General features: G+C 33.4%; 2 pseudogenes; both read right to left on the bottom strand.

Annotated features, from left to right (window-relative positions):
• Positions 1–4,689: 4,689 nt before the first annotated feature.
• Positions 4,690–5,920, bottom strand: LOC149571773 (plastidial pyruvate kinase 2 pseudogene; annotated as a pseudogene).
• A 5,633-nt stretch (positions 5,921–11,553) lies between these two features.
• LOC149571772 (pyruvate kinase isozyme G, chloroplastic pseudogene) lies at positions 11,554–12,784 on the bottom strand (annotated as a pseudogene).
• Positions 12,785–13,041: the final 257 nt, after the last annotated feature.

Genomic DNA, 13,041 nt, shown 5'->3' with positions numbered 1-13,041 from the left:
ATAATGTAGAACACTACAACATCCAACACTCCATATCTTGCTTATGTATTTAAACAATGAACAACAGAGTGGGAAATAGGGGAGCTAGGGTTTCTAGCTCAATGGATGGTTGTGATGGTGAGGGAGAGGAGTTTGAAGTGGATGAGGATGATGGATGGGGGGACTTCTTTCTGCCAGTTTCCTCTAGCTTTGGTTGGTGTTTTTATGTTTTAAAGGTGGATCCACTAGTGCATGGTGGAGTGGTTTTTCTATTGTTTAGTGGGTGTCATCCCATGAGTGTAACCCCCCAACTTCCAACTACATAGTTTGAGCTATATTATGAGGGTGTTACTACTAAAAACATAAATAATATCATAAGAACAAGAAGATCTAACATGCTAAAACATCAAAGCATAGATACTCCAACTAGTAGTGAATCACATAATCTGACCATATGCTATAACACCATAATAAAGGAATGTATCAAATGAATAGTAACATTATCTAAACATGATATCCAAGAATTCTAATTAAAACATAAATCACTAGAAAACATACTCCAGAAATCCTAAGATACCAAGGGAAACATCAAGCATCGGTCTCAACTATAAATAGATTTCCTCTATATACTAGTCCCCAATAGTCGTATAGCTAGCTATGCCTCCCAACCATGTGGCACCCATAGACCCACTCTCCCTATGATAATAGAGATAATGATCCAACCACAACCACACATAAAACAAATTTCCATGGATAACACTCATGCGAGACAATGATGAGGACTAAAGCCTATTGAGCTAACATTTTGCATGATGCTTAGTAGTAGGATTCCTTTTGAACTCCTCTATTGAAAAGTCAATCTGGGATCAACTCCAAGGTTTTCGACAATCTTACAACCTACTAAAATCTACTCAATTGAAGATAAATGTATTTATTCATAGGGAGGCCTTTGCTAGTTCAAAAAATTTGGATAAGATGTAGAATTTTCTTGCTATTCAAAACAATAAAACACACACAAAGAAATATTTTTTTGTATTTTTCTAATTTTTTTAATGAATGCAATCTAACAATGTGACTATATGAATTCCTAAATTAACCATGTTTTTGTAAAAGCAAATAACGAAGATAGGGTAACAAGAAGTTTAAACAAATAACATGAAAGTAAAATCCTAATGGATATAAACCACATAAACAATGAGTTTCTGAGGTAAGCCTTTGAAAAGATCAGTGGGTAACCAATGAAAATGGGAGTAGTGCTTCCTTAATTCCACTAATGCAATCATCAATGGGAATTTAGTAACCATAAAACGTTTCACTTTTCATCAAATTGCAAGGCCACAAAATTTTGTTCATGCAAGACGAAAAGCTATGCAAGAACAATATGAAAATCTCTTCTCGAACTAAGTACATCAATAAAATTTGTAGATCCATAGAAAATACTAGAATTAAAAGATCACACAACTAGAACAATGCAATTAAACTATTGGCTCAATTACACTTCATGAACATACATTGACAAAATATAATACACTTAGGCAATAATCACTACACTCCAAATGCGAGCACCAATAGCATATATTATTGCATCAAAATAATGGTGGCTTGGAATACATATTACATTCCTAAATTTATATCAAATCTTCTCCTTAATTTTTTTTAAGAGTGAGAGATATCTTTATACAAATATATGTTTCTAAATTAATAAAACAAATCTAATTATGTACAAACTAGCTATCTAACTAGTGCTAAGTAGGACTCCATCCTTGTTTATATCATTAAATGGATGCATGAGCCTTTACATGTCCTGAAAGAAAGAAAAAATGAGAAAATAAGAAGAATAATCCTTTATATGAGGCATGAGTGTCTAGAAGTGCCAAAAATAGAAGCTCTATCTTCACTAGGTGTTTGTAGGAGTGAAATTGTCATCAGAATATTTTTCTGATGCATGGAAAGCTCTAAATTTAGAACTGGTAGTTAAGTATCAGTCCACCTCTATATTATATAAAAACTTCTAATGAAATTACAAAAAATTGCACCTTGGAAGTATTTCACCTATGCACCTCGGAAGTAGGTTCAAAAAATGTAAAATTTCACCAAGTGTCAAAACTAAAATTATGGCTTCTAAGTTTTGTTGCTCTTTATATGAGAGCTATGTTTGGGAATTTTCCCTTGAATTTATCAATAATATCAATGACTTGAGTTGCATCTAGCAAATCTAAGGCTTCATACTCATCCTTCACTTTCTGCCTATAGTTTCCCACCTTGATGCAAGTTTCTACAAAATCATTGAGTTTGACATCCAAATCTAATAATGCTTCTTCCATTCTGAATGCTTGTCTAATGTCATCATCATTAGAAGATTCTTCAAAAGTCTTCTAAAATTTCTCAACTACTACCTCTATAGCTACTAATTTGTCCCTTGAACCATCCTCAAAAATGTCTAAACACACATCACTATAATGTTTCTCTCCTTCCAAAATTTTCTATTAGGCTTGATCCTTGAGCTTGTGAATCTCTACATATAATATTTCTATTACTTTATTACCATAAGTAATCTTCCCTATCTAATTATCAAGGGTATGCGCAAGATCATGGTGTACCAAAAAGTGGCGATCTAAAAAAATCTGTAGTTCTGAAATATCTCAAACCATTTCAAAACCTTTTCCAACTTTTTTCTCACCCACCCTGATACTAAATGAAAATAATTAATACCTTTATAAGATCTACTATATCTTTTGATACAAAACTATATGGTCAACTTTATAAACATCCTAAAATTGTACTTTTGGACTATTTTTATGTGACTTTTACTTAAAACATGTAGCTGATGACTTTTTTAAAATCACAATTTAATGAAATGAAAAGGGTTCCTTAAGAATTTTCTTATCTTTTCATAAATGTAAGGTTTGTCAAATTATGAGTTTAGCAAGTAATTATTGCTTATTTTCTAATGGAGTTACATATAAAGTGCTAACTAACACACTACTTGAAAAACAACTATAACTTTCAAATGGTACAACAATTTTTAAATAAAAAAGATTCATCACAGTCTATTTTTCTTCTAATATAAGGAAAAAAATGAAAAATTAAATTTTTGTAGAGTTTTGAATTAGTTAAGGTGGTCAGACATGAGAGTTTTTTTATCCAAAAATACTAAAGTCAAAAATTAATTATTGATGATTTATTTAGAATAAAAATACCCAAAAATATGTGTCACATCTAGGCATGATTCTACTACTTATATCTAGAATATTATAAAAAAAATTATCATTTGGATTTGATTAAGGTGGTATGTCTACTTCTTATTTTTATTTTGAAATTTTTGTAATATTGCATTAAAATCCAAAATTTTGACCAATCAATTTTTATATTTTTAAGATAAGTCCTAGTAGTTTGGAAACTAGATTCAATTTTCTACAAATTCTTTTCTCTCAAATTTTTGATATAAAGTTAATAACAAGTAGAAAATTGCATATCAAGTTGACATAACCCTAATTTTTTGATTTTTTATTGCCACTTAAGAGCATAGTTTGGTTGACCATGATCCTACACATACCCTCAATCTTATCTAACTCTTCCACTATATACACCTCCATTAACATCTGATACCTTTGGCTTTTTATTGCCTATAGTGCTTGTAACTCCTTGCCCCAAGTATGTACTTTTTCCATCAAATAAAAATCCTAATTCAAAATGGATACTAACTTATTCGCATTGTCTTGCATATGGCATTGCCTTGTATAATCTGTATACCCTTTTCTTCAAAACTTTCTTGACATTGTGTTAGGAAAAAAATTGTTCTTCTTCTGATTCTCCTTTTAATTTGCCCAATCTGTAATGAAGAACAACTTTACATAATAGTTAGGAAACTATTTCTAAGGATAACTAGTTTCCCTCTGAATTAAGGTACAGCTCCCTATGTGAAAAATATTCAATGAATTTTGTTTGAATTCTAATTCCTACTGCAAGTATGTTCTTAACCAGAAAATAGTAGAGGAAAGTGAGTTCCACCCAGACAAGTGAAATATCAAGCAGGATCTAAATGCAAAGATGCAATGTTGATAATTTTCACAATCTTATGAATTTCCCAACACAACAATTTGAAAATGCAAATTATGAAATGCAAATGAAGAATGACTATGTAAGTTATGAAATGAAAATGAAGTATGTTGACGCAATTCCACAACTAGTTATAATTCTCTGATTATTCTACTAATTGGCTAAATTGAAAACATCAAATCAAAACTCTATTTATTTCTCCATCTTCAATTCAACACAATGAAATAATGTTAGATACAGATGATGAAAGTGGATAGTAAAATAATTGCACTAAACTTGATTGAATCTATAACCAGCTTCACCAAAATTTGTCAATCCCCTATATGCAATGAAATGAAAAAATATAAACTAATATGCCCTCTCTTCTACTCCAGCTCTCTAACTGTATGCAGGAAAAGAAGAACCCATTGCTTAGGAAAAGATTTGCAATAAATAATCTCCTTCAGCCACTGTTTGGTTTCCCTCCATGCGACTCTTCAGTTCTTGCATGATGACTTTTGGCTTCATGACTGCTTCTTTCTAATTCCCCTTTTCCTATTTGTCTTTTCAGATTTTCTTTCTAAATGTTTTAAATTTCACCATTTCCAACTTCAATGTTGGACTAGTATATGGAGTATCCTATAATGAACGCATCTATGTTGCTGTTTGGCATCAGTTCTTATTTTCTTGGTCATGTCTCCATTCCTTTAACAATGACATTGCCTTTGCAAATGTCTCTTCAGCACTCTTGGAGAATCTAATGTATATTGGCTGCACTCCATGATAAAGAGAAAGTCTTTGTTGCACACTTTTTTCATTTGTAAAAGAAAATATGGTGCCATAAGGCTGATATTGGCTGAGGAGAATAGCCATAGAAGTTGTTCTTCTAAATACAATAACTGAGGTGCCTGGTGTTTTTGACATCATAGTTGCATGAAATGCAAGTATCTCACTCATGTGATCTTTGAAAGTGCGGCCCAGCTGAGCAAGGGGTTGCTCATCTAGCATTGTTGCTTTAGTGTGTATTGCAACCTTATGCATTACTTTCACAACTTTAAGTGAATATTTTTTGTGGGTAGTTTCCCCTGAAAGCATAATTGCATCAGCTCCTTCTTGTACTACTATGGCAATATCTGAAACCTCTACTCGAGTTGGTGTTGGATGATTGATCATGCTCTCCAACATATTTTTTGCTACTATAACTGGGTTTCCCATAGTATGACACAGTTTCACTATCTCTTCTTAGATTAAAGGAACATCCTCAATTGGAAGTTCTGCTCCAAGATCACCCCGAGCAACCATAGCTCCATCAGATGCAAAAATAATTGATTGAAGATTTGGAATTGAATCCGGACTTTCAATCTTGGGTATAACTTGTATATCTATGCCACAAACTTAGCGTCCTTCACAAAGGAAATAGTAAAAGAAAATCCACTTTATTCTCCACACCAAACTTTATGTCCTCCAAATCCTTCTCTGTTATTGATGGTAATGTTGCACTTTTTCCATGAATATTCAAATGACGAGGAGATTTAAGCTCTCCTCCATCTTTCACTTCACAAATTACAAACTTTTTTTTTGTTTTTGACTTCACCAGAAAAGACATCATTCCTCCATGGAAACTTCATTTACCAATATTCTTCAATTCTTGTGCTCTTTGATCCATTGCTCTTCTCACACGAAACAATGTAGAGCTTAACGTCCTGTCCAAATTTTCTATAACTCGAATCATAGTTACTAAATTTGCTAGTCTCTAAACCAAAGGATCCTTAGACTTTGAATCAATATGAAACCTTATAAAAATTTCCTTATGACCAACCATGCGCTGAGATCTACTCCTCACCGCTGCCAGTAATTTATCCTCAACCGCTCGAGGAATTTCCTCCTGCACTTTTTCTGTCATGACTTCCTGATAAAGGCACAGGGTCTTCTATTAACTATTTATCATCATCTACACATTGTGTGTGCTTGCTACGAAGGATACATGATATTGAGCTATGTTTTTGAGTCCCTTCAATCCTCATTCATCGAATAAAGAAATTCTGATTAATTTGATGGGGTGTGATTAAGGTTTCCATCAATGATAATTACAAACCAATATGGACTAGACGCGTAAGTCTTTCTTTTTGACTCATTTGGTGTCTTGAGTTTATGCGGGATTAGATACCTTTCCTCGCAATTGCCCTTGCAATAGAAAACTTTTCCAAACGATGCTTTGCATTCAATCCTGTTCACTGAGATTTCTTCTGCATGTGCTAATGTGTTAATCATCTCAAATTTGACCACCAATGGTTTGAAGAATTTAGCAATCTTCTTAATTCATTTCCATTCCACAACCCAAACTTAGCAAAGTTCTTCCATTCATAGGTGGATGTCTTCAAAAAAAAATCCATCTTTCTTCGTGGCCTCCACTGGTGACTTCACATATTTGTATAATATGTATTGTGTGTGAACAAAGCTTAGTCTTATTCGTGAGGCTATAGGATTTTCATGATCTTCAACTGCATGTTCCAAGATGCTCAGGCTCATTCATCCTTTATGTAGCCACAAGTCTCCTGCAAGCTTATATTAATATCTAATCAGACATATTGACCATATTGGTAGAAAATCCCAAAATGGCTTCTCTGGCAGAAAAACCCAAAATGACTTCTCTGGTGGGAAAACCCAAAATGACTTCTCCAATAGAAAATGACCAAACAACTTCTCGTTGGCGGAAAATGAACAAGTGCATTTTCTGCCAACATAACTTTTCTATGCTTGAATATTCTATTTGTTATTTTAAATGTCAAATTTGAGTGTAGGTTCTGCGTATGGTCAAACATTCTAACCCCTCCTCCAATGTTTATTATTTTCTTCAACAGTATATATAGAATTTACAAACATACCACCTTTCTGTGAATACAAAGTGTTTCAACCTTCAGATTTTGAAAGGGCATCCATCATATATTGGCAATATTGCAAAGAAATTATATTGTATCTTCTTTAGACATCTACAACAGTACATTGATGAAGAATTCTTGAGGTTGCAACTGATGAGAGGAAAAAAAAATTGCAACTTTATAAGAGAAGCGCAATGTGATTTTTGATTGACTGCATTTTTTTGGACTACTATAAAATCAGATTTCTCATTTTCCACATTTCTGGATTTCAATTCTAATTTTGCAATCCCTGTTATGATACTGTATTCCAATTCTGAATTTCATTTCTGATTTTGCATTCTAGTCTTGCAATTCCAAATTTTTTTCTACAAACTTGAACCTTTTGGAGAATCCAACCAAGACAACCAAATTTTGAAGTTTCAAAATAGGGGTACTAAAAGTGTGCCTATAGCTGGCTCCGACTGGGGAATATGTACGACAAAGTGCATATAGAATCCAGCATCTTTGGTTAAGCAAGCACCTTATCCATTGGGCTACAGAGTCAAAGCAATAAGAATCAGACAATAAAGAAATGAATGCTGGGAAGGTGGAGGGGAGCAAGGCCAAAACTGAAATGAAAAGTGGGAAAGCCTAAGCTAGGCACAACAAAATTTCAAAAGCAATCTAACTATGAACAAGAAAGAAGAGAACATGGAGGACTCACATGACCATTAACCAACAAAGAAAAATATGAGCCTTTCCAGTAAAGTGGATTGTGCTTCAACGAGCTGAACCAAGGCAAAAACTGAAAGATAGCCCCTTTATTGTTGGAAGAAAAACCATCATAGCATAAATTATGAGTGAGCCAAAAATACTTTGCAAACAACCAAGCTTCATTATAAATTTCTAGTTTTCCCTCTTCTTTCTGAATAGAAGAATCAAAACTGTGATACTCTTCAGGCTAAAACAAATAATTAATCCACACCTCCAAAAGAGAACTCATACCATCTTTATCAACCAGACTCATGAGAAAACCATGATCAAAACAACTTTCAACATCCAATATACCTGGAGCAAAAAGAGGAGAAACTCTTTTCTCAAGATTTGATAAGGGCTGAAAAATGATCTCTTCTTTACAAGGTAATATGTCCATTGGAATTGTTGATGGTACCAACTACTGCAACTTTTTAGTTTTAACAACTTTAGCCATATCTTCATTTTGACATTTAAAAGAAAAATCAAAACTCTTTGATCCTTTATCTATCTCACATGATGGAAACTTTCCATAACATACTGTTGATGGTACCAACTCATCTTGATTACCGCTTTCAATTAACATGGGATCAAAGTTCAAACTAAAACTTTCCTTATTCTCACAACAACTAAAAATTTCATCACTTTAACAATCAGACTGAAGGTACAAATTATGTGAACATTCATCTTTACTTACTTGAAGGTTACCTTGTATATGTTGTTCCCCTTCATGTTTATGCAACACATTTGGTGAGGTGAGGTTAGGCTCACTGATTCCAACTTCATAAAGATCTTCACATACATGTTCTAACTTCTTTTGTTAAGGAGAAAGACAATGACTAGATTTTGTATATAATATGATTGGCATCATGACTTGATCGATTTTTATTTCAAGACTAGGAAAATCTTCATCTAATCCTCTGTCTTCTACATGATGCTGTAGTACTTCATTAATATCTAAAATTTCTTGTTCAAAGTCTATTGTTGCAACATTTTCAAAAAGATGATTGACAAAAAATATCTCAACCTTTTTATTCACACGTCTTTGATCAAGATCATTCAGCATTATATTATCTTCAAAACAAGATATCTCTGATATCTGATCTTTATTAGCTATAATGAAAGAAGAATCAACACTATTATGCTCTTCAATAACATCAAAAATTTCATTTTTTAATACTCCATCAGCTTTGGGATAATCTTTAGAAAAACATTTTGAAACATCACCCACATTCTTTTTGTCCAACCTACAATTTTTAGTAACAAAAGGGAAAGGAAACATAGATATATCTTCTTTTTCAATTTTGTTTACCTTTTCTTCTTGATCTTCAAAAATCTCCTTGGGCTAGGAATGTTCTCTTTGTTGATGACTCATCCAAGGTAATCCATCATTCCTTTCATCCACCTTGTAAAAAGGTACTTGATTATTAGAGGCTTGATCTTTAACAATTGGTTGAGATTCCTCCAAAGTAAAACAATTATCTCCATCTTCTGAATCTATCTCATACTCACAATAAAAGTTTACAGAGTCGCCATGGGGAGTATGATAGTCTTCATTTTCTAGATATTTCATTCTTTGCTCTTTTTCTTCATAATTTTCTCTAAGATGAAAGGCATGAGAATTATGTCTTTTGGGAGGAGCTTCAATAGCCAATCTCTATGAATTCTCATTTCTACCTTGATGTTTTAATCCTTCTTGATGAGGCTAATAAAATGAACGAGCTGATGTAGTAATTTGTCTTTTTAATGCATCTATCTCACTAGATAATTTCAGCAGCATATCTTCTGTACTAGTTGAAGTACTAGCTATACTACTTCCAACATGAAATTCCTTCTTTCATCTCTTGGAGGCTATCATATCATCTTCCATTTCTTTGGCTAAAGTTTGTGCAGCTTGCAAATCCATTACATTAGCTCTTCTTAATTGGTAACTAAGTTCAGGAGGCATAGAATTAATGTAAAATGTTTTCAGATTATTTATTGTTAGTGCACTAGCAACAGGTATTCTTCTAATTAGTTTATTAAATTTGGCATTGAAATATTTAAATGAGATAGATGGTCCCTTCTTGATCTGAGCCAGTTGTAACAATAAGACTTGAGCATCTCCAATGGTCTTATATCTTTCTTCAAATTTTTGTTTCATATCATTCCATCCGGTAATGCAGCCTATAGGTAGATCTTGAAACCACTTTGCTGCATCACTAACAAGGGTATCTATAAATAATCTAACAGAAACATCTTCATACTAAGGATTCACCACACTACATACCTTATGAAAAGCACTTAGATGTTGTTCTATAGATATTGAGCCATCAACATTGAATCTTGGAAAATTCTTCCTAGAACTAGAAGGAAGATGATGGTAGGCTGCAAAGTTAAGTGGCTTAGTAGCAACTACCCAAGGTGCAGCCATATCCTCAATCTTGTGGGTAACTAAGTGTTTTGAATTGGTTCTTGAGTTAGCTTCTAATTCTGTATTTGTCTTTATACCATAGGGGCCAACTTCTAGCTAGTTCTTCTCTTTCAAAACTTTATTAGCTCTTCTTTAATTAGAATTGTATCCTCATGAGGTTACACCATTTTCCCTCATGATAGACAAAGCAACTAATTGCGAGCATTAGTATTCTAAAATTTTAATTATTACCAAGGCTCTGCAATTAGAAAACCTTGTAACATAATTGTTTCTTGACTTGTAAATGGGGTTCTTTGAGAACGGAGTCGCCAATTGCTCAGGAAGCAATGAAAATAAATAAAGAAGCTTGAAAAATCAATGAGTTCTTCCTTTTAGTCATCAAAGTCTGTTGTGTAAACACAAGCTGAGTAATTGAATGATAAAAACCTTTAAAATTCTTCAAACACTATTATGCAATAGAGTTCTTTAAAACACATAGTCAACAAAACACCAATCTCTAGCAGAGATAATAATAATAAGACTAAGAAAACAATCTCCAGCACTAATCTTCTTTTCCATTTCCCTAGCAGAGTCACAAAAAATCTATTAGTAAACAAATTGTTCTTCTTCTGATTCTCCTTTTAATTTTCCAAATCTATAATGAAGAACAACTTTACATAATAGTTGGGAAATCGTTTCTGACAATAACTAGTTTCCCTCTAAATTAAGGTACAACTCCCTGTGTGAAAACTATTCAATGAATTTTGTTTCAGTTCTAATTCCTACTATAGGTATGTTCTTAACCAGAGAATAGCAGAGGAAACTGAGTTCCACCCAGACAAGTGAAATCTCAAGTAGGATCTAAATGCAAAGATGCTATGTTGATGATTTTCACAATCTAATGAATTTCCCAACACAACAATTTGAAAATGCAAATTATGAAATGAAAATGAAGAATGACTATGTAAGTTATGAAATGCAAATGAAGTATTTTGATGCAATTCCACAACTAGTTATAATTCTCTAATTATTCTACTAATGGACTAAATTGAAAGCAACAAAACAAAACTCTATTTATTTCTCCATCTTCAATTCAACACAATGAAACAATGTTAGATACAGAGGATGAAAGTGGACAGTAAAATAATGGCACTAAACTTGATTGACTCTGCAACCAGCTTCACCAAAATTTTCCAATCCCCTATATGCAATGAAATTAAAAAATATAAACTAATATGACCCCTCTTCTACTCCATCTCTTTAACTGTATGCAGGAAAAGAAGAACCCATTGCTTAGGAAAAGATTTGAAATAAATAATCTTCTTCAGCCACTGTTTGGTTTCCCTCCATGCGACTCTTTAGTTCTTGCATGATGACTTTTGGTTTCATGACTGCTTCTTTCTAATTCCCCTTTTTCTATTTGTCTTTTCAGATTTTCTTTCTAAATCTTTTAAATTTGATCATTTCCAACATCAATGTTGGACTAGTATATGGAGTATTCTATAATTAATGCATCTATGTTGCTGTTTGGCATCAGTTCTTATCTACTTCATCATGTCTCCATTCCTTTAACAATGACATTGCCTTTGCAAATGTCTCTTCATCACTCTTCGAGAATGTAATGTATATTGGCTACACTCCGTGATAAAGAGAAGGTCTTTGTTGCACTCTTTTTTCATTTATAAAAGAAAATATGGTGCCATAAGGCCAATATTGGCTGAGGAGAATAGCCATAGAAGTTGTTCTTGTACATACAATAACTGAGGTGCCTAGTGTTTCTGAGATCAAAGTTGCATGAAATGCAAATATCTCACTCATGTGATCTTTGAAAGTGCGGCCCAGTTGAGCAGGAGGTTTCTCATCTAGCATTGTTGCTTCAGTGTGTATTGCAACCTTATGCATTACTTTCATAGCTTTAACCAGATATTTTTTCGTGGGCAGTTTCCCCGAAAAGCATAATTGCATCAGCTCCTTCTTGTACTGCAATGGCAATATCTAAAACCTCTATTCGAGTTGGTGTTGGATGATTGATCATGCTCTCCAACATATTTTTTGCTACTATAACTGGCTTTCGCATAGCATGGCACCGTTTCACTATCTCTTCTTAAATTAAAGGAACATCCTCAATTGAAAGTTTTGCTCCAAGATCGCCCCGAGCAACCGTAGCTCCATCAGATGCAGAAATAATTGATTGAAGTTTTGGAATTGAATCTGCACTTTCAATCTTGGGTATAAATTGTATATTTATGCCACAACCTTAGCATCCTTCACGAATGAAATAGTAAGAGAAAATCCACTTTACTCTCCACACCAAACTTTGTCCTCCCAATCCTTCTCCGTTATTGATGGTAATGTTGCACTTTTTCCATGAATATTCAAATGACGAAGAGATTTAAGCTCTCCTCCATCTTCGACTTCACAAATTACAAACTGTTTTTTTTGTTTTTGACTTCACCAGCAAAGACATCATTCCTCCTTGGAAACTTTATTTACCAATATTCTTCAATTCTTGTGCTCTTTGATCCATTGCTCTTCTCACACGAAACAATGTAGAGCTTAACATCCTGTCCAATTTTTTTATAAATCGAATCATAGTTACTAAATTTGCTAGTCTCTGAACAAAAGGATCCTCAGACTTTGAATCAATATGAAACCTTATAAACTTTTCCTTATGACCGCCCATGCGCTGAGATCTAATTCTCACCGCTACCAATAATTTATCCTCAACTGCTTGAGGAATTTCCTCCTGCACTTTTTCTGTCATGAGTTCCTGACGAAGGCACAGGGTCTTCCATTAACTGTTTATCATCATCTACATGTTGTGTGCACTTGCTGCAAAGGATACTTGATATTGGGCTACGTTTTTGATTCCATTCAATCCTCATGCCTCAAATAAAGCAATTCTTTTTAATTTGATGGGGTGTGATTAAGGTTTCCATCAATGATAATTACAAACCAATATGGAGTAGATGCATAAGCCTTTCTTTTGGACTGATTTGGTGTCTTAAGTTTATGCAGGCT

The sequence above is a fragment of the Cupressus sempervirens genome, chromosome 2, assembly GCF_028749045.1.
Source record: "Cupressus sempervirens isolate cs-2001-9-10 chromosome 2, ASM2874904v1, whole genome shotgun sequence".
NCBI classification, from domain to species: Eukaryota; Viridiplantae; Streptophyta; class Pinopsida; order Cupressales; family Cupressaceae; genus Cupressus; species Cupressus sempervirens.
This window is presented reverse-complemented; position numbering and strand designations above follow the sequence as displayed.